This window comes from Chelonoidis abingdonii, chromosome 1 (genome assembly GCF_003597395.2).
Source record: "Chelonoidis abingdonii isolate Lonesome George chromosome 1, CheloAbing_2.0, whole genome shotgun sequence".
Taxonomy (NCBI): domain Eukaryota; kingdom Metazoa; phylum Chordata; order Testudines; family Testudinidae; genus Chelonoidis; species Chelonoidis abingdonii.
Genome location: NC_133769.1, coordinates 162209459 through 162232231, shown reverse-complemented (window position 1 = coordinate 162232231; position 22773 = coordinate 162209459). Strand labels below are relative to the sequence as shown.

At 40.8% G+C, this 22773-nt stretch overlaps 1 protein-coding gene across 10 annotated transcripts in view; it reads right to left on the bottom strand.

Annotated features, from left to right (window-relative positions):
* Positions 1–22773, bottom strand: part of ZBTB20 (zinc finger and BTB domain containing 20) — a 644993-nt gene that overhangs the window by 384092 nt on the left and 238128 nt on the right. Inside the window, exon 6 of one of the 10 annotated variants that reach the window (XM_075072201.1) lies at positions 12883–12979. The exons of the other annotated variants lie outside the window; for them this stretch is intronic. The gene's annotated coding sequence lies outside the window, so the exon portion shown is untranslated. The remainder of the gene's footprint in view (positions 1–12882; positions 12980–22773) is intronic. 10 annotated transcript variants of the gene reach the window in all.

Here is a 22773-nt window from a genome sequence, read left to right as displayed (position 1 = left end):
TCAGCAACACATCCTTCAGTGCAGGAGACAGCAGGCACACAGTGAACCCCATGCTTGTGGATCAAATTGCTAAACCTCTCTGAAGTGGACCCCAGGGGGAAAACCCCTCCAGACCCACAAGGAAAAGGATGGGGGGCGGGGAGACCAACAACACTCTTAAAGCAAAGAAACAGCAAGTGATAAAAAACAAAACCAAGTATCTTCATCCTGGCTAGTGGGTTCAGTCCTTGGGTTTGTAGATGTAGCCTTGGGTTTGCAGATGTTGGGTGTATTTTTCAAGCGATACCAAACACAAAAGATGTGAATCAAGGATCAACCTTTTTTCATTTGTTTCCCAACTAGGGCTGTTCAAAACTGTATTTTTCAACAGAAAATCGGGGGTTTTTTCCCCCAGAAGTGTCTATTTTCCTTGAAAATTGTATTATTTCGGTCAGGAAATTCTCAGTTGAAAACTCAGAAGTTTTCAATCAACAACCAAAAAGTTTTCATCTGAATATTCATGGAATGTGTACAGGCGTGTGTCTCCAATAAAAAAAATCAAAACTTTTCACAGAAATTTTTTTTTCCAATCAGCTCTATAGCTAACTTATATGAGTATGAAGACTCAAAATGGCAGGGTGAGGATGGGGCAAGTAGTGTGTATGCAATTAGGACTGAAATGGTTTCATTTTATCTTAGAAATGAGCACAAATCAAACTCCTGGGGTTCTGAGTGTGAGGACTTGGTTTCTGAATCTGGATTAGAACTTCATTGCTTGGCCCCATCTCTGTAATTTGACCAACTCAAAATCTCAGACACATCCTTTGACATTTTTGTTTACACAGTGTCTATCACTGTCTGCCTTATTTACTTAAACTGTAAACTCTTTAAGGCAGGGATGGGCTCCTACTCAGTGTTTGCATACCACTTACTGCAGTGGGACCCTGATCTTGTCTGGGGATTCCAGATGCTATTGCAATACAAATAATTTATAAACTAAAATAATAATAAACTAAACAAATGATCAGGCAAACGAGTTATCGTGGTTGTGAAACTTTTTTGTAGCTATTTTTTAAATTGATTCTATAGAAAAAAGAATTAATAGACAGCTGTAAAAAGATTCACAGATGTTAAGACCAGAATGGATCTTTATTATCATCTAGTTTGACCTCCTGCATAACACAAGGCATAAGATTTCACTCAGTGATACTTGCATGGGAGCCCACTAACTTGTGGTTGAACTAGGGCGTAGCTTTTAGAAAGACATCCAATCTCAATTCAGAGTTCAAGTGAAAGAAAAACCACCACATCCCCTGGTAAGTTGTTCCAGTGGTTACTCTCACTTCCCAAACTTACTATTAGCAGGACTTTCGATCAATTTAAAAAAAATCTTAATTAGGGATGGATCCAAGCTTTAAAATCCAGGTGTTTATCAGATCAATCTGGCTTGTGAATGACCAAATGTTCAGGGGTGTTTGGATGTAACAGTTGAGTCATTATAAAGAAAAGAATCAACTGCAATGTTTGGACCTGGATTCATACATAAAACATGGCTTTTTCTCATGGTGGGAGAGATGGCTAGCAGTGAAAGTTTTTAGCTAGCCAGGTCCACCTGGGATGAAATTGTGGCTTCACTGAAGTCAATGGGAAAACTTCCCATTGACTTCATTGGGGCCAGGATTTCAGCTCAGATTCTCACAAGACTGAAGATCAAAATGTTTCTTCCTGAATCATCTAGCAAGCAAAAGCCTATTACACCCTACATCAGACAGCATTTTTAGCTAAAATTTACATGCCCACAGAGATTAACTGTTTCCTCAGATCAGACAAAGAGGTTAGTGGGCAGTGAGTCTCTGGAACTAGGGCATAAAGCTTGGCTTTTAGTTCTCAATATTCACTAAGAATTAATGTGCATGCTTGTTGCCGTGAAATGACATGAAGAATTGGAGACAAAGATGAAGAAATATAGCCCAAGAGAAGACAGGAAAAGAACAGCTGAAGCAAAAAGCCTGGGTCCAGTGGTTATTTTTTATTCTATTTTACAGTCTGCTCTTAGATTGCCCTTTCTCATCACAGTATTGTGAAAACCATATGGAGTTAGTTTGAAAAGTTTCTGATAGCCCTGCTGACAAAACATAGACCAGTTCAAGGCCCTGAATACTGTTACAGACAAAAGATTAAGTCCCCAGCTCCCCTAATCCACCTCTAACCATAGTATGTGAACAAAATCTCACTTTAAAGACCTCATGTTATGTATATAAAGATTCTCAACCAAATTTCTAACGAAATGCAAGGAAATATTCCATCAGCCCACAACCCTGATGAAGCCACCTCTGGAGCCAGCTAGACAGACAAATTGTACAAAACATGCTGCACTGAAGTGGGGAAAGAAGGAGGAAATTTTTCCCAAGGACATTCAGCTAAACCTCTAGCAAACAGACAGACAAATAGAGAAATGCCATCAAGTTGCCTGTTAGACCTCACTTTGCTCAGCCAGTCCTTATTAACAAAGATCAATTATTTATCTATATGTGCATATGCATGTAGATAGATACACAGAAGAAGCACATTTTTAATCTGTGTCCCTCCAATATTCACACAGGGTAACATTCATGCTGGTTCAGAGAGACAGCAAAATGCCTAACAAAGTTCCACTGCTTTACTAGCGCTCTGCAGAGAGGTAAATTTCACCCACAAAAGCAGTGAGGGCCACAGTTTTAGGACCTCAGCTGAAATACAAACATCTAGTATACTACCAGACAGTTAATTTATATACCTCAAAAGGATAAAGGACTAAATTGCTGCTGTGGAGATTTGAACTTCATTTGCTGAAATGGCAAGGGATTGCAAACCTGGTGCTCAGATCACTAATCCCCCCAGGGCCAAAATGAAAATATAAAGTAAGTGCAACATAGCCAAGTCCAAGTGTTGAATGAATCAGACCACCAAAATCCTGAGGCTGACTAAAAATCATGAGATTAAAACAAAATGGGCGTTTGGTTCTTTTTTTCTTGCCTTCTAGTTTCTGAGCCTTTAGGTTACCTTGGGGTCAACACATTCAAGGTTTCCTCCACAACTTTTTTTTTTTTTTAAAGAAAGCTGAGATTCTCACCTAATCACCTAACTCAAAGAGCTGAGGCTTTAAGAAAAACAACAGAAATTGCAATACTCACAATAAAATTGTGACAGTTGGCAACACTGTAAACAATGCACACATATCCTCTCTGTCCAGGACAGAGTCATAGGTTTATATAACATATACAAGCACTGAGATTACACATTAAGGGCCCTGTCATAAACAGATAGCTAAGTGTTAATGTCTCTTTCACCTGTAAAGGGTTAACAAACAGGGAACTAAACACCTGACTAGAGGACCAATCAGGAGACAAGATACTTTCAACCCTGTGTGGAGGGAAGTTTTGGGTGTGGGTCCTTTGTTCTGTGTGTGTGTCTTTTCTCGGGGGTATGAGAGGGACCAGACATTACTACAGGCTCTCTAAAGTTCTGTTCAAATAGTAAGTAGAACAGGCGATTTAGGCTTTTTAATTGTTTGTTTTACTCTATTTGCACATGTGGATCTGGCTGGTTAACTTTTATATGTGTAGTTGCTGGGAATATTTTGATTTGTATTGGTACTGGAGGAAGGGTTTCTTCCTTTGTCTGTAAACTATAGGACCCTGTAATATTTACATCTTGAAGTTACAGAGATAATTCTTTACTTTTTCCTTTCTTTTATTAAAAGATTTCTTTTAGAGAACCTGATTGATCTTTCCTTGTTTCCCTTGTTTTATCCCAGGAGAGTGGGTGTAAACACCAGGACTGGTGGGGGAGGAGGGAAGGGGGAGAGAGAGGCTAATTTCTCTCTGTGCCAGGAATACTGTCTCTCTCAGGGAAAGTCTGGGAGGGGGGTGGGAAGGGGGAATGGTTTATTTCTCCTTGTTTTAAGAATCCAAGGGATTTGGGTTCTTGGGGTCCCCAGGGAAGGTTGGGGAGGTCAGAGTGCCCCAAAACACTATATTTTTGGGTGGTGGCAGGCTATCAGATCTAAGCTGGTAATTAAGCTTAGAGGTTTCATGCAGGTACCCAAATTTTGGACGCTAAGGTTCAGATGTGGGAAATATACCTTATGACAGGCCCAATGCCACATGACTCTGAGCAGCTCTGTGGATGTGCTGAGCACCCTAAGCAGGCAGTGACTTCACTATGCATGCTAAACTCTTCATAGCAATACTCTATACCTTGTAGTATGGGGCCCTAAAATTCCAAATCCCGATGAACTCAGTGGCAAAACTCCCATAAACTTCAATGTAACAAGACTAGCATGAGTATTACATTTATTGGGAATAGTTGAAAAATCTAAGTGATCAAAGATATTTAGGAACCACCATACTCCTTTCCATTCCACCAACCACTTAGAAGGAAAAAACCTACCAACATGCCTTTCAGAATGATTTTGCTTTTTGAAATTTAAGTCACAGATGAATGCTTAGACAAGACCATGAAAGAGAGGAAGAGAACACCCAGACACCTATGCCAAAAGTAACGGCATATGTTCCCCAGACTCAGAAGAAGCTCTTAGTTCTTAGCCCATATGTTAGTCAGATGAACTAAGTTAAGTCATAAGTCTACAGGAAGACATCCTGGGGGCTGTGACTGTGATGCACTGATTAAGAATCTGTTCTTCCCAATTAAAGACATATCCATAATGACTTCCACTTGAGTCACCTGCACGTTCTGTAACATATATACCCTCAAAAGATATTTAATAGATTAAGTCTGTCAAATATAACATCAATTAATAATACTTTACATCTGTGGTGCCTTTTATCCAAACCAGAGCAGTTTACAAGCATTAATAAATCAATACCCCTGGATTAACAACCCGATTTATGAGATAGGGAAACTGATGCACAGAGCGGTGACATGCACCAGGGTCACACAGCAACTCCTGGCAAATCTGGGAATGCTTCTGATTCCCAGACCGGGGCTTTAACCACAAGTCCATTCTTCAATTTTAAAACTGTTTTTGTGTTTTACAAAAGCATCAATGGCTTTCCACAATCCAATTAACACTGAGCATGGTTATAAATAGTTAGTCAAGGTAACCTGTTCTTATCAAATCTATTAACATGTAAGAAATACAGATTTCAAAACAAAAAACAGGCTTTGCTAGCATAACTCAGTGCCTCATTCCCACTGCATCAGCATTGGGAAGGATTTACAATATCTCTGTCCCACGTGGTGTTTATAGGAAAGGGTATGACTGTCCAGCACACAAGATTACTAAATTAGAGGGGCGGGGGTGGGGGGAGAAATTATCCTCTGTTCTTTCAAGCTCGATTCCAGATGAGGTAACTTGAAACTAAATCTTTCAGCTTTGATTGTTGACAAAACAAAATGTTTCCACTGAAGGTATGTATGTACAGAATGCTTTAGGAAAAGGTCACAACAGGATTTGCAATATTCAAAAGCTCTTCAGATTTTGCGATTGAAGCAATCTGCCCCTTCATCTCTCCTTCAGCTGAATGCACCAAACCCTGTAATACTTTACTAACTTTTTACTTATTCCTTGCTTGGGTAAAATACCTAATGAAGTCAATGGGAGCTTTGAGTGAATAAGGATTGAGAAGAAAATTTGTAAAGGACTTCAGATTTTGTCTAGTTATTATCAAGATAAGCAAAAGGGTACAGAAGACCATCAATGAAGAAAATGGAAAGAAATGTTTCATGCATTCCTAGTTACTTTTAACTGCCCACCACACAAGCAACACATACCACAGGGAGACCTGACACTTGTGGGTAAAGATCCTGGGCCAGATCCTCAGCTCATGTAAATTGGTGTAGGACTTCAGTGGAGCTGAGTCAATTTACACCAGCTGAGGATCTGAGCCTTTGCCTGTAAATAGATCATTCTATGTAATTTTGATGGATAGCTAAAAGATACCTCTAATGGCTCCTAGGAGAGAATAGTCTCATAAACTATCATATGATTCAAGTGTAGACAATAAATTATGCACCAGTCATGGTGATTCTGCATGTTAAGTTACATTTTTATGCTTTCAGTGTCCAGATTGTTAGTGCCTGCGTGTTTTTGTAGTTGTACCTTTCCACATCCTCATCGATTTCAGAGTTGTTATTCTCGGTCCATAGCAATTGCAAGAAAATCAAATTCCATCTGTTTCTGGCAAAACAAGAAAGCAGAATGAAGAAATCAACAGAAAACTCTGCTTCCTAAACCCCAGTATGCACCATCCATGCCTTGGCTGTGAACACTTATGCCCAGGCGATCTGTGCAAAATAAACTAGCTGCAGCTAGTAAGAAAGTCCCATGATCTATTGGATGTGCCAGATGGTCACCAGCTGACTGACTTGAAAAAACAAAGCAATTGTGGGCATCTACACACTATGAGCTAGCTTTCCATTAGTATATGGCTTATCCATACCAGTTCATTAGGGAACATTTTCAATGAACAGCTCGATGGATATGAACTTTTTTATTCAGATATCTGTGCATATCCAGATCTCTTCTATACTGTAGCAGAGAATTATTACTCAGTTGAAGGCTTCCAGTTTGAGAAAGTGAGACTTCTATGTATCTATTTTGCAGCCTACCAAATCAGACCTAGGTCTTTGGTCCTGCTAAATAAAACAGCTGCAGATCTATTCACCTCCTTTTTGAATGAGCTGGGGAGAATTATGAGCCAATCTTGTAATAAATACAGCATCAAAAATGGCATTTATCTTTACAAGGTTTATTCTGCATGTAAAAGAAAAATAGCTCCCTGCACTGGCAAACTGTGCCTAATCAACAAACTCAGGGAAACTTACAGTATTCCTTTATAAATATTACAGAATATAAGCTTCTGAGTATCCCCCAAGTGAAAAATGAATATTAACTCCCAGACTCACAATTCAGGCTGCTGCATAGATTCTGATGGCTCCATAGATTTCCTTATATTTTATCCATGGTTTCTGCGCTTCATTGGCAGTGCTGCTTTTTAAGTGGCTATATTTCCCCCCATCTGTACATTAAATACAAGACATTTGGTTTACAGCACTGAAAGGCTTAGTAGTGCAATGTGCACTCACAGAGGAGACATGGGTTTGGACTGGAAGCAACCTTGGGGACATTGGTCAGTGGAGTACAAACATATTATAACCACAAATTAATTGAAAAAGGAGTCTCCTTGTGCAATGAGAAACTACCATGTTTTCCAGCATTCTTCTTGCCTTCAGAGCTGTGCAACTCTTCAAGAGACAGTGTGCCTAGGAGCTCAGCAGGAAACTAAGTCAGGACTCCTGGAGTCTATTCGCAGCTCTGCTACTGACTCGCTCCATGACCTCAGGCAAATCATTTAAAATAAATATGCATCCATTTACTGACCTGTAATACAGCATATGGATGTAGCAAGCCTGACTTAAAGTGCTTTGAGTTCCTTTGATGAAAGGCGCTATTGGAGTAGTATTATTGTGGCTTCTGAATTTTTAAAGCTCCCTATCTGAAGTCACCTTCAGCGTCCTTCCTGAATTTTCAAGCCTATTCTTCCTCTAAGAGTTTCCCTTTCAGACAGCAATGTTGTTAATGGTTAGCGTGTGCTTCTTTTAGAGGTATATGAGATGTTGACCTAAGGTCATTTGCAGTGCCAGCAGAATACAAAGAGTTATGAATTGATTGTCTTCAAGTCTTGATTGCAAATGAAGAAGAGAATGGGATATTCTGCTGGCACCTCTCTGCATAGCTCTATTTGACTTTTCTTTACAATTCTGCTTGTATGTATGGACAGAATTCTGTGTCCTTTTCATTCATTCCATCCCTGTAGAGTCTCTCAAATTTTCTCTTTGTAGGGAGCCATTCTCTTGAAAGTGTGTGTTCACTGTGTTCCATGTCGTTGGGTTTTTTTGTTAAGCAAATATATAGAGTATGTACCATTACCAAACCAGTCAGATAGCTTAGGAGATTTGGACATTCAAAGCACAAATCACTGCTAATCAAAATGCTGAGGGTCAGGTGCACTAGATTAAAATACTGAAGGGAATTCGGTTACATTAATTAATATTTAGGAAAGTCCAATAATCTCAAGCAAAGCCACATTTAGCCTTTGACGTATGTTATTTCCATTAAACTCAACAGGTGTATCCACTTAGTCCCTGGCTAAGCTTGACTGACAATGTACAGTAACTCCTCACTTAACGTTGTAGTTATGTTCCTGAAAAAATACAATTTTAAGTGAAACAATGTTAAACGAATCCAATTTTCCCATAAGAGTTAATGTAAATGCGGTGGGTTAGGTTCCAAGCAAATTTTTTAGGGGCAGACAAAAGGCTTTATATATTGTACAGTACTGTACTATACTGTGGTGGGGAGATGCCCCTGGCTTTCCCCTGGGGCTCAGGGCTGTTAGGGTGTGGCAGGGCGCTCAGGGTGGGGGGTGCAGGGTCTGTGAGGGAGTTAGGGTGTGGGAGGGCGTTCAGGGCTGGGGCAGGCAGGAGGTGCAGAGCACTTACCTGGGGCAGCACCTGTTTGGTGCAGGGAGTGTGCAGGTGGCTCTGAGCAGCGCGGTACTGCCCAAATGGCTGCGATTCTGGGAGCTGCCCCCTCCAACCCCCAGGGCCACTCGGAACGCAGGGGCTTTAGGGGCTGCAGGGCCGTGGGCTAAGGGGGCCCTGGGGCCCTGGCCTGCAGCTCTAAAGCCCCTTTCCGAATGCAGCCCTGTGAGCATGGGCCAGAGGACTCAGGAGGCACAGGGGCAGCCATGCAGCCAGCGACCAGAGAGAAGCAGCGCTTTGAAGGAGAAAGCGCCACTTCTTCTGTATGTGTGCACTTGAAATTAGCAAATGTGGCAGTGTTTGTCCAGCGTCTTCCACCACTGTGCCTGTCTATTACCAGTGCCATTGATTAGTTTCTCAACTGTCTTATACTCAGATTGTAAGCTCTTTGAGGCAGTGACTGTCTCTTTGTCCGGTATTTGTATAGCACCAAGCCCGATGGGGTCCTGGTCCATGATTTGGGCTCCTTGGCCCCACAGTAGTAATAACAGTAATAAAACTCTCATCTGCACTGAACGCACACAAAAATGTAAAACAAAGGCCATAAATAAAGCAGGCATTGACAACAATCAGAGCATGATGGGATCTGATGTACTTCAAATTGGGTCCATTCCATCCTGCGCAATGCATAGATGCTGTAGGAAGGGCACATTAGAAAGGCCATAGATTAGGTAAACTAGATCAGATAGACAGAATAACAGAATGACTCTTTATTCTGGTGCCTACATAAGCATTCTTCCCCTCACACTACCACTATAAACTTCTTTGACCCAAGTCGCGAAAGAAAGGGCCACAGAGGAGTTGGATAAAAGGACTTTTTTTGTTGTCCTTTCTTTCCCCTTTACCAGGTGACTTTTTAGGGACTTTCCTGCATCTTAAGCATCTTTTTTGCATTGTTTAATATTATCATTAATAATTCATATTTTTGTCTTTCTCCTCTCACTCTGACAACTTTTATTTTTAATCAGTGGGCACATGTCAAATTGCTTTGTTATTTATTTATAATGTAAACTGACAAGCGGATGGAATATGTGGTATAAGATTGAGAGACAGTTTCTTTCATAGGGCAGATTTTTCTTAGCAACAGAGATATATCACACTCTCCCTATTGGCTTGAGAGGGCAGGTGACACCAATAACCAATGTTGCTACAAACACCAAGGGACATTTTTATTGAGATGATTACTTTGTGGTTAGTAACACAGAATTACTATGCTCCTCTGGGGTTGGATGGCTCCAGGTTTGAAATTTTGCTTTATTCCCAGACCCGTGTATTTTCCCTGGGAGGGAGAAGAAGTGGAGTCCACAGAAAAAGTCATGCATAATATTAATAATGACAGGCCAAAATCTCATTCATGCAAATCTCCAATTGAAATTAATGTGATTTGGTCCACTTATATAGCAATGATCTTCACAACCTCCCTGTGATACAGGTCTGTATTGGCATCGTTACTTTACAGATTGAAAATAAAAGAGGTTCAATAACTTTGCCAAAAGCCAGGCAGCAGGTCAGTAATACAGTCCATACTCAAAGTATAAGACCATACTGCATCAGTATATATATTAACTAGCTAAACAATTAATGTGTGAAAAGAGAGCTGTCACTGACAACTGGCTTCAACCGTATATTCTTGGCATTTTTCTTTTGTGCATATTGGATACACATATATTTGATCCCGACTCTTATTTGAAAACTCCTCTAGTTATTCACTGGGATTTTTTCATATAGTGAAAGCATCCCATAGTTCCGGTTGAGTGGAATTTGACATAATGACTGCTTTAGTATGTCTTGAGGGAGGAGACAACTCTGTCTGGACTGTGGGAATGGCTTGGTGGAGCTTTGGATTGTACTTGGCAGTAACGTTTGCACGCTGGACAGGATGTTGTCATATAGTGTGTACTCATTGAAAAATACAACAGAAAGCTAAGAAAAAAAAAGGATTAGACATACGTTTTTAGGATGTGAAGAATATTTTGGCATGCAAGTGCTAAAACAAAGGAGGGGATGGACTGAGATTGTCTCCCAAGACTCCTTCTGCCTGAAGATGTCTTGCTTCCCAAATTCCTATGGTTACCACCACTCAGCTTGTTAAAATCTCAGTGGGGACTCTGTTTCAACTTTTTATTTCAAAACACAGTGAGAAGTTTGGTGGAAAAAGTAACATCCTCCTCTCATTTTCGGGCCAGGCAGAGTGCAATGGCAGTGGATACAAATGCTAGCCAAGTAATCTGCTATGGACCTGTGAGCCAAGCAAGTGAGCTAGTGCAGTAAATATCCCAAACTAGCCATGTGACCTGGCCAGTAAGTTTGAGAAGAAGTGTAGAGGAAATGGAAGCGGGGGCTTGTCAACATGGGAAGTTTTTCGAATTAACTTTTTTACTTTTTCTCAGATAAACTGCCTTGAGTTCACACTCTAAAGTTCTTTTTTCAAATAATCTGGTGTCTCATTCTGCATTAATTAGTCCGGAAAAGAGAACACGAAGAAGTTTTCTTTGATGTTATCCCAGTCTTAATGCAACCTTTGAATGCCTTCATCACCATGCCAATCATACTGAGAATAAGCACGGCATTCATGCTGCACCCTCCCTCATGATTTACACTTTGGGGATATACAGAATATAAAATCTCCAGATAGTTCCAGTGAGCATACAGCATTTAATAACCATATGTTCTCTGTCCTAAGGCTGCTATTGATTCACAGTTGTTACTGGATCCAGACTCCAGCTTGACCACATTGTGAGAGAACAGATTGTGAATTCACACTACCAGAATTATTAGAAAAAGGATCAAATCCTGTTCCCCACCACTTCCATGAAGTAGGGCCCACTGGGGCACCAAGTCTCACTGGGGCCCCACAGCCACAAAGTGCAACGAGAATCGTAAAGTAACCAGAGTTCCCTCTTACTCCCAAGTGGCTGAGTAGCCTCTATGCATCCAGCCCAACCCCATCTCATAGGAACAAGACTCTTCCTGGCCATGCACAGCAGCTAGGCCCCTGGTGGGATGTCTGAGTTGCAGAGCTTTCCACAGGAAAAAACAGGGAGACTGACTGGGATGCACAGTACACAGACAGATTTTTCGTCGGACAAATCCAGAACAGAGCTGTCAGGCTAAGAGGCATAATAGGGGGTGATCAGATCCAAGAAACTCATCACCACCCCCACAACTCTATGATTAGCCAATAGATCCCCCCTTGCTGACCTCTTCCCATGGCCCTTCAAAACCAAAACACACTGAGTGATCACAAATCATTCCTGCCTTCCTCCCTCCAGAAGATGCACAGGGTCTTTTATTGCTATCAAGGGCTGGAGCAGCCTTTGCAGCCAGAATGTGGGGAAGAAACAGAACCAGGATTGATGTAGGGCTACTCGGCGGAGGAGAGCGCTCGTTTGCATTAGGTCCTGACTTCCATGGGTAGCTCTGTGCACACAGCAGAGATGAATCCCTTCCATCCTTTTTATACATAGACTAACCATCTTTAGGACCTATCTGGTGCTAAATCAGATTATATGCCAGCCTTGGGCTAATGCTGCTATATAAACTGGGCCTAGGATTTGGCCTGATGACAAAACTTTGCACGTACATCTAGCAACTTCTATCCAGGGTTTCAAAGCTCTTTACCAACATTTATTAATTATTAATTATTATTATTACAGTAACATTATTATACCTATCTGCAGATAAAGAAATAGACACAGAAAGTAGTTAACTGACTTGCATAAGGTTACACTATAAATCAGTGGAAGAGCTGGGAAATTAACCCTACAATCTGTGCTATCATTCTGCAGCTCTAAATACTACACAGTGTATTCCCCACATGAAGAACCTTATTTAGTTAATAATCTCCTGTTATTTATACTGCATGATACTCATGTATGGTGCTTCACGGACAAGCTCAAGTAGAAAAGTCCTTGGCTCAGAGATTTGACAACTTCATGGAGTTAATAAGACCACAGGCCTAGCCTTTTGGCTGTACCAATGAATGGCTTCCTATAGCTCAGCAGAGTTAACTGAGGAGGCAGTAATTTGGAAATCAAGAAAATGAGGTGGGATGCCACAGCTCTCTCTCTGTATGAGAAGTAGGCCATAGCCCTCTATTTATCTGTGCCTCTAAAAAAAAAATGCAGGGGATGAGGTGGGTTTATTTAGTTCTCATATGGGCCAACCTTATCCTATTTAAGGATGGGATTTTCAGAAGTACTCAGCATTGGCCTAACTCTTATCCCACTGAAATCAATGGCAAAACTCCCATTTATTTCCATGAGAGCAAAATTAGGCCAGTGTTGAGAGCTTTAGAAAAGCTCACCCTAAATATACTGCAGAAATCAAATATTAATATTTTGTGCCAATATATACCTGCCACACAGGTCCTCTCTTCTCACTTTGCTCTCCTCCAAGTATTTTCATTTAATCTCAGCTGAAGTCTCTCTTTCGTTCTTCTTCCATAATGTACCTGATTTAATTGCAAAGGCACTTAGATACCATACCGATATCAATATGCATGGGTAAAGAAATCTCAAGGGGGAAGGGATTCCCATACATATTACAGTTAAATATTCAATGTATACTGGTATATACAGATCTATATAATTACAGTCTGCCAATAACAGGAGTTAAACACAGTTTAAAAGATATTATTTGCTATGTGTTCAGACTATAAACTGCCACAGAATTAAAAAGGCAGAACTGCCTAGGAAGCCAGTGTTTATGTACAGAATCAATGATTGGAAGATTGGATCTTGCAACAATGATGGTGTTAAGAGAACTGTTCCAGTGGAGGAGAAGCATAGTCTGCACAAGCTGAAATCAGCCTGAACTGATGTGCACACTACTGATGCTATTGATCTTCTGCTTAAAGCACAGGACTAGGGTTCAGGGCTTATGGATACTATTCCTACATCTGCCATTGACTTGCTGTGTGGCATTAAGCAAGTCATTTCATTTCTCTGTGCCCCATTTTCTCCACCTGTAAACTGGAGATAATTATCCATAACACAGAAGCATTAAGAGATGTTGTAATACATTATTGTTTACAGAGCACTTAGAGATCTTCATATGAAAGGTGACAATATTATTGTTGATATGAAAGCAAAGAGAATTTATCCTTCCATTTAATCACTTTATTTGGTACATCAGACTACAGTACCAGGCTGCTGTATACACTATATCTAATCCAAAATTAATTATAATAGGATATGAGCCTTGTAATTCAACACGGTGAACCAAATTTTATCTTGACTTATGCCCTGAGCAAGCACATTGACTGTCCAGAGATGTAAATGAGGGCAGAATTTAGCCCAGTATCTTCCTCTCATCTCACAACCATAGTTTGCCATTCCATGTCAGTTTCCTACTATGACCATAGTATACTCCCATTCACAGGATTGGATACTGCCTTGCAAGTTTTTGAATATTATTTAAAAACAGATAAAAAGAATAAAGTATGTGAAGAGGTTCTCAGTTAAAGCTGTGCAAAATATCTACAACAATATTCAGAATTCTTATCGCAAATTTGAAATTGCTCAGACTTTTACAAAACTTTTGCAACATTTTAATTTACTTTTAAACAAAATAATTTCCCCCATTTTTGAATGTCTGGGAAACCACATGATCACATTTTTCACAAAACATAAGCATCTCAGGGGCATGAAAACGGAAGTAAGAAATTAGCAGAACATTTTTTCTGCGAGCAATGTTTCAGCAGGGCGCAAGGGCATGAACCTGGGGAATGTGATATCAGTATTTTTACTATGTGCCCTACTAGCCCCATAATAGAGAATTTTGATTAGTGATCCTTTCAGGTAGATACTTAAGCATATGCCAAACTTTAAACACACAACTAGCTGCATTTAAATCTATTTGCATTCTTCAAATTAGGTATGTGCTTAAATACCTAACTGAACTGGGAGCCTGGGTTTCCTGAATTCTAGAAATAAGACTATATCGATAGGAGTGCCCTAGGAAAACAGATACCTATAAAAAGACAACTGAAGCCCTTATCAATGCAGTGTTCTTACTGGCCCTTAGACTCAAAGGAGTTATAGTCAGATACCAGTCTGATGTCAGGGCAAGGGGATGGCCAGCTCCCTTCCCACATAGCCCCTCCTCCCCAAGCTCTTGGTTTCTGGTACCCAATTGACATTTAAGTACTAAATCTTTCTCTCCTGTTCTACTCCATTTTACTATTAATTATTTACAGACATATCCATCTGGACACTGTGCAAAGACAGGGACTGTTCAGCTTAGAAAATATACAACTAAGAGGGGATATGATAGAGGTCTATAAAAGCATGAATGGAGAGGAGAAAGTGAATAGGGAAGCGTTATTTACCCCTTCACAAGAACAACAGGTCACCCAATGAAATTAATAGACAGCAGGGTTAAAAACAAACATAAACAAGAACTTTTTTATACAACATATAGTTAACCTGTGGAATTTGTTGCCATAGGATATTGTGAAGGTCAAAAGTATAACAGGGTTCAAAAAAGAATTAGGTAAGTTCATGAAGGATAGGTCCATCAATGTCTATTAGACAAGATGGCCAGGGACACAATCCCATGCTCCAGGCTTCGCTAAATCTCCATCTCCCAAAAGCTGGGACTAGGTGACAGGGGTTGGATAACTCAAAGATTGCCTTCTTCAGTTCATCCCCTCTGAAACTTCTGGCACCGGCCACTGTAGGAAGACAGAATACTGGGCTAGATGGGCCTTTGGTCTGAACCAGTCTAGCTGTTCTTATGTTCTAGTCTGAGTTGGCTGATTTTTCAACACCTCTGGCTGGAATGCGATAATATGCTCAGAATGAAGGAATTGATCTTTTCAAATTTCCCCTATGATAGCCAGAGTTCTTTGCCTTTATTGATTCTCCTAGCCTCTCCCAGCTGCCTGCCATTTCTTCATCTCTGCAAAGTAGGGGAAGCCTCCAGCCAAGGGCAGGTTATTAGTGACAGTACCGCTGGTAAAAATGCAAGCATTAAGGGCCAGATTTTGTGAAGTGCTCTAGACACCTTCAGATTTTCGAAAAAAACTCACCATGTTTGACTGTAAGTGCCACAATGGGATACAATGGGTGCTGTTGGATGCTGAGCTCTTTTAAAAAGCTCTAAATAAATTAATATCTGTCACAACAATGATCTAAAGCACAGATAGGTAAGAAAGAACCATTTATTTAAGCTTCTTGACCCTCTTGAATTTTGGGATTTAGTTAAAAGGTGCTAAAAACCACATCCAAATTCCCATAATGCTGCCCATCCCTGTTATAATACTGTGTATTAACTGCTAAAATAAAAAATATTCACATAATATCTCTGCACATCCATTTCACCATCTGTACAGGGGATGATAACATTTCTTCATCTCACATTGGTACTGTGACACTTCATCATTTGTTTACGAAGTACTTTGAAATTTCCAGATAAAAGGTGCAACCCGCAAATCTATGAACAACAGATGCTTCACACTTAATGAAGTCCCCCAACAGCCCTTTGAAATAGGGATTTCTTGTTATCCCCTTTCACAGATGGAGAAACTGAGGCCCAAAGACACTAACTGGTTTGCCCAAGGTCAGACAGAGTCTAGAGCAGAGCCAAGAAGAGGATTCATGTGCTTTATTGCCAGTTCCGGTCCCTAACAATTAGACAACACTTCCTCCCTACAGTACTTCATGGGCATGATGGCACTGTAATTCAAAAGTGAGGCATTACTTGATTTCAGTAACCCATAGGTCTGAGACACCAACATAGCTTTGTCACCTTCACCCACTTATCAGAAGTCATGTGTTTGTCATCACCGGCCGCTGCAATTCACAAGTGTGAACTGCACTGTTTAGTGCTGCAGAAGTACAGAGCCATTTACACTAGATGGGAACTACCTGCTGGCAGCAGCTCACTTAGTGCTAATTCTACGTGGCAGTTGTTTTTAACTTTTATTTTTTATTTAAAAAGCTTAATTAGGAGGAATGAAAACTCATCAGGAATGAAAGATTTCTAAATGTGAAAAAAAAATGGAGGGGATGGCAAGCTGAGGCAAACAGACATGCACGCTTAGAAAACACAGGGCTGGAATTTAAAATGCAGCAATACTGATGACGGCTGCTCCTTTAGGGATTTTTACTGAGCCTTTCCAAGGGATGCCTTCAATTTTTTTTAAACATTTGAAAAGGAGCAATATACCAACACCAGGTTAACATCAAAAAGAAAAATTAACAGCGAGTGCTGTGAGTGCGCACTGTGAAACTTCTCTGCTGGCAGGGAGCTGGGAGATTGAAAAACAGCAATAAGGTTGGGGAGGCCTCGGAAGCAGGGGAGGTAAGGAAAGTGCCAAGAAAGAAGCCATGAGGAGAAGTACTTTTGGAGCACATGAGGTCGGAGTCAAAGCCACAAGAAGTAGAGGTCCTGTGGAAGGGGGAGGGAAAGGAGACTGATCCTCTGTTTACTGAGAGGTTCTTGAATGAATGCACTAATAGTCTGCATTAAAGTAACTAGCTATCAGCTCCACTGAACACATCCACATTACGGGTCTATGAAGAAGTGACTAGAGTCATAGATTTTAAGGCCAGAAAGAACTATTATCATTACTGAGTCAGACTTCACACATAAGACAGTCCTGTCCCAACATACAGCAGGCTGGGTGTTATATAAAACAGGATTTTTGGGGTGGAGTCTCCTTCATTTGTTCCAAAGTTCTGATCAAGAATTTGGATGGGGTTTTCCTATGGTATTACAGACAGTACCAGGAGAAGAAATTCTGCAGGTGGGAAGCAGTAGGAGCTGGAATTAGGACTGGAATGACTAGCGCAAAGTCTCCCGGCCAATATTTTTTCACCACACCACAACAGAACAATATTTCCTCCCAACAAGGCCCACTTTATTCCCCCAGGAACCAGCATCTTACCCTTCCTCTCAAGTAAAACCCATCCTCCTTCTTTGCTGCCTTCCTTAGAGGAGGAAGGAAAATGCCAAGACCAGTGGCATGGGTGGTGGGATTCAAAGCATCGGGCATAAAACAGCAGAAAATAAGGTTGCAGAAAAGATGCATTATACAAAATAAACCGGGCAAATATGAAGAAGAAAATAACCAAAACTCCAGTTACCTGGGCTAAATTCTCCTCCACTAAAGTCAGAGAGTGTGCAAGTTAAGCCAAAACTAAGGCCATCAGAGTCTAAAGGTTTAGGGCACTAACAGAAAAGGGCTGAATCAATTTCTTTGCATTTCATTTCACCACCACCTATCATTTATGTATATACAACAAATACTAGGTCCATAAGAAGCTTCCCTACTCCACAGTTTGTCCCACTGCCAACACCAAAATCAAAGGTAAGTCTGCCATACAGTACCTCCCTGACATCACAGCAGCTCATGAAGCTAATTCCCTTTTCCTCCTTCTCGTGGCGAGTATCTTTTCTTGAGGCTGACAAGCTGCCACGGTCTTTAGGGTAATTTGGCCCCGTTGGTAATACCTATTTTGTCCCACATGCTTTCTATTCTTCTTTGCATTTCTCTGAGATCACATCAGATCAGGGACAAGTGAGACTATGTGAACAAGTGTGGTGAAAAACAACCATACTAAAGCAGCATGGTAGGGGCAAATCACTTCATAAAAGGACATTGTATTACAGGCTAAAGTCTATGTACTTTTCACATATCATCTTAAAGGGCTGTCAAAACTGGAGACTCACCTGACAATAGTTCTCATTCTGTCACAGAGAGGAGACAATCAAGAAAAGTTCTTGAAATTTTTGCAAGTTTCTCAGTTCAGTTTTTACAGTATTTTGTTAATAAAACTAACTGACCTGTTCCTTTGCTTCCACTAGTGTTGCTCACTGCTGCTTCCACTGAAACCTCCTTTACATTCCAGGCCAAAGGGTCTCCCTGGGTCATTTTGTACACACTGCTGCTTTAGGGACATTGTCTGTGCAAACAGAGGATTGATAACAGCACAGGTAGGAGAACGGTCATTAGCTTTAATCTAACATGAGTGGTAAGAGCAGTGAAGCCATGGGGGCACAGGCTTCTGCACGGCTAGCAGCCCAAGTACAAGCCTGCCAAGGGCCCTGGGTATGTGCTCAGATTGCTAGCTGAATCCCATGCTGCTCCATCTATACCATTATAGTTACCAGTGAAAGCTGCCTACCCATGCTAAATCGTACCTCACTTGCAGTGTAGACATGCTTGTAGAGGTGAATTCATTCTGCAGTTATCTGAGAAGTGTTTGAAATAGGCAGGACAGCTGTGATACAGTTATAGTGGCATGCATCCGACGAAGTGGGTATTCACCCACGAAAGCTCATGCTCCAATACGTCTGTTAGTCTATAAGGTGCCACAGGACTCTTTGCTGCTTGAACTGGACTTGTTCATATGAATGAATGAGTGATGCTGCTCACTAGTTGTGGGGCCAGTGAGAGATTAAGGGTCCTACTACAGTTTACAGCTAAGGGAGATCTCTAGCTCAATATGCAGAGGACATGGGAACTGAAGGGCCAGGATTTGTGTCCCAATCCACAGGTGCAGGAGTAGGAGAAGGATGTTCGTATATCAGTGGCTTCTGTTGCAGTTGGCTAGAGGACTCTCCTTACAATATTACTCTCCATCAAGATTGCTCTGTGATCAAACCCTCATCTCACCCACCCTCTTTTTTACAAACATCTCCTGATCTTTTACTCCCCACCCCTCTAGCAGTCTCAGACTTTTCAACTCAATCTTCTTTCTTATTTAAACTTCTTCCAATGGTTTTGTAGTCTTTTCAACTCCTCCACCTCAATTTTTATAAATTTTGTGCCAGTCCTAGAACTAGGGGATTGTCTTTTACACAGCAACTGCATGTATATGATGTTCCAGGCACCTGCATGTGTATTTCAGACACTGTGGCTTTCCCCTAGAAAAACTGTCTGCATAAAATTAATGATCTACAGTGAACTGTGCCCACTCCTGTTTTATTTCTTGATGATGGTTATTACGAGTTTGTTTCCTGGTAGGATTTAATGGATTGTACTTTCCGAGTAACCTAAACTTTACCAACTGATATTAACACTTGAAAAGTCTGAGGAGAGGGCCTGAACCCTTGTTCATTATTTGCCCATCTCTCTAACCTCTCACTACTAGCCAAGGATTCTGAGAGGTATTGGGTTTTCTGGTTCTTGAACCTCTCTTTTGCACTGAAATAAGGGATACAGGCTTCTAGTACTCAGAGTAGAGGATTAAGAGCCAGTGGGTTCTATTTTTAGCCATGCCATTGAGTCACTGTGTGGCCTTGGATAAGTCACTCCATCTCTGTGGATTTCACTTTTCCATCTATAAAATGGGGGTAATAATACCTACACATCTTTCTGAAGTGCACTGACATCCTCAGATAAAAGCTGTTATAAACAGGCCCACTGAAGAGCTCTCAGCACTGTATGGAATTATCTGAGCAAGCACGTGCCACTGATTTTGATGGGATTACTCATGCTTAAAATAAGGTATATGCTTAAGTACCTTGCTGAATCAGGGCCTAGATCAGGCCTATTAGCATATGGTAGTTGTATTCTCCAAGCATTTTCTGTCTCAGCTTGGGTTTTATGGCTGCATGAATGTGGATCAAAGCTCTATGCCTAATTCATCAAGAGATTACAGGAAGCAAGTGCGATGAAGACTGGACAAGTGGGATAAGTTAATATGTCTGTAGACAACAGTAACTGTGTTCTTTAAAGGCCAGAATGCGAGCAACCAAGTTAGACAGCCCCGTATCAAAACTGAGAAAAGAGAGGCAAGGGGAGAGAACTCGCTTCCCTCCTTGGTCCAGGTCCCCCATAGCCTAGATGTAGTGAACTTCTAGACATGCTCTTAGAGCCACCTGTCTCCCCAAATATTTCCTAGTGTGCACCGAGGCAGGTAAATTACGGAAGGTGAAATTGGAGTGACAGAGGATATGGGGGAAGCTAGGCTGGACAGTGATGCTTGGACTGGAAATAGGTATGGATAGTAGTAGTTTTTTCCTTCCTTATTAAAGGTCTAGACATGTTGTCTTGCTTGAGAATGTGTTTAGTTATTAAAAAGTGTATTTTACAAATTTTTGGAATGTACTTAGAGTTGCAGTAAACACAGAGAATAAGCATAAATACATAAAAAGGCAGATACTGCTTTTTAATAACAACACACTTTCCCTTCTCTATCACCTGCAATCCAAAGTTCACAAGGTAGTGAAGCAGCATTAATTAGTTACTCCTCAGCTATTACCCTGCTTTTGCAAATGGGGAAACAAGCACAAAGGTGAAATGCCTCCCAAGATTACACAGCAAGTCAATGACAGAGTCAGTATTCAAACCAGATGTCCTGCCTCAGTGCTGTTCTTTAGCCACATACTCATCTTCCCTCTTAGCAGCGGTTGCTTTCTAATATGTAAATACCCTTTCTGCATAATCTAACATAAACGTAACTTTGAAAACCTAGCCCTTTGTTTGGACTGTAAGTCTACTTCATCACTAAATCTTCTCTTGGGAAACAGCATTTCTTTGAGTTGTAGAATCTAAAATGGAAGCAGCGCCTATTAGTTCAGTGGTACTTTAGGGCTTTCTATTCAGTCAGTTCCTTTTCAACATGTGTTTGCTCCTTTTGGGGTAAGTAAGAAGGCAGTAAGTATGCTTTATCACCTTACTGCTGAAGGTGATCATTTACACTGTAGTTCAAAAATACCAGGACAGCCTCTGCATTTTTGACTAGGGGGAGGAGGGAAGGAAATGGGGGTGAAACTCAATTACCTCCAGCAAAACTCAACATGCAATTGCACTACATGGAAACAAGACACCTTCTTATTGATACTGCTCTTCTTGATCAGTATATTGTAAACAGGTATAGATAAAAAATCTGCCACTCTGGACTGAAAGAAAATTGGTCCAGACATTTTAATGTGATTGTTAGTCTTGAATTAATGCTTGCAATTCATATCATTCAAGTATCATAGTGCCACCCTAGGAATATTCTCAAACTTCGCCTGTTTTTTTCCAGGAAGGGTGGACCAATTACTGATTCGTACTTTCACTATATCACAATTGTGCTTTTGTTTGGCATCCTCATGTCTGTTGCAAGTCACTTGCAGATGGTCCAGAAGCCACAGGACATGCTGTACTTTGTTCTCATCCCAGATAGCACCATTTTATGCAATCTTTCTAGTCTACCACGAGGTACAGCTATGTTTTCTACTGGATCTTACTTTTGACATTCAAGCCTTTTCCAGGGCTTGCTCTATTTTAACTTTGTGGACAGCACAATAAAAATTGCTCCATGTGCAGTGGCAATTGAAAAATAAAACAATATTAGGATTTATAAGGAAGAGAATGAAAATAGTTGTGGGAATATTGTAATGCCATTATATAACTCAATGTTCTGGCATTGCCTGGGATACTTTGTCACCCAGTCTCAGAAAGGATACAGCAGAAATAAAAGAGGTTTAGAGATAGGTGATAATAATGATTAGAGGACTGAAGACACGTCCACCTAAAGAGAAGCTGAAAAGATTGGGAACTCATTGTCACAAGGTATAAGAAAGGCCAAGAATTTACTAAGAGTAAAAAAAGGAGAAGTCTGCTCCATGCTGACTGGCTATTTGCTCCAACTTTCACACTTTCCCTCCTAGTCCTCCTTCCTCACAGTCTCTTCACCTAAGTTTCATTCCACACCTACTCCTCTTACCCTCTTCTCCCCTTCTCTGCCCCCCTTATCCACCATTCCCTTTTCTTTCTATTTAGTTGACCCCTTTCTATAAGTAAATATCACCCTCGCCCTCTCCAAAAAATAATGGAACTAACATGACATTTGCTGCCATCACACAGGTCACTCTGCTTATGTGTTCTACCCCTTCTCCTGCCCTATGTCTTAGCTATTTAGATGGTAAGATCTTCAGGGCAGAAACTGTCTGCTTCTCTGTGTTTGTTCAGTGCTGAGCACAATGGGGCCTCAAATGTTGTTGGCTCTTATGCACTGTGGTAATAAACATGTTAAATAATAGAATAAGAAATACAAAAATAATTACAGACATTCATATGGATAAACAGAACATCCACAATTGCATTACAATACAGTATACATATAAGGGCTGTACACCCTCATGATTTCAGGGCAGAAGCCAATCTCTAATTGATAGCTGTTGAGCAGAAACTTCCCCTATGGGCGGGTGTCATGGTATAATTCCCAAATCTGAACCTTAGCGTCCAAAATATGGGTACCAGCATGAATCCTCTAAGCTTAATTACCAGCTTAGATCCTGTAGTGC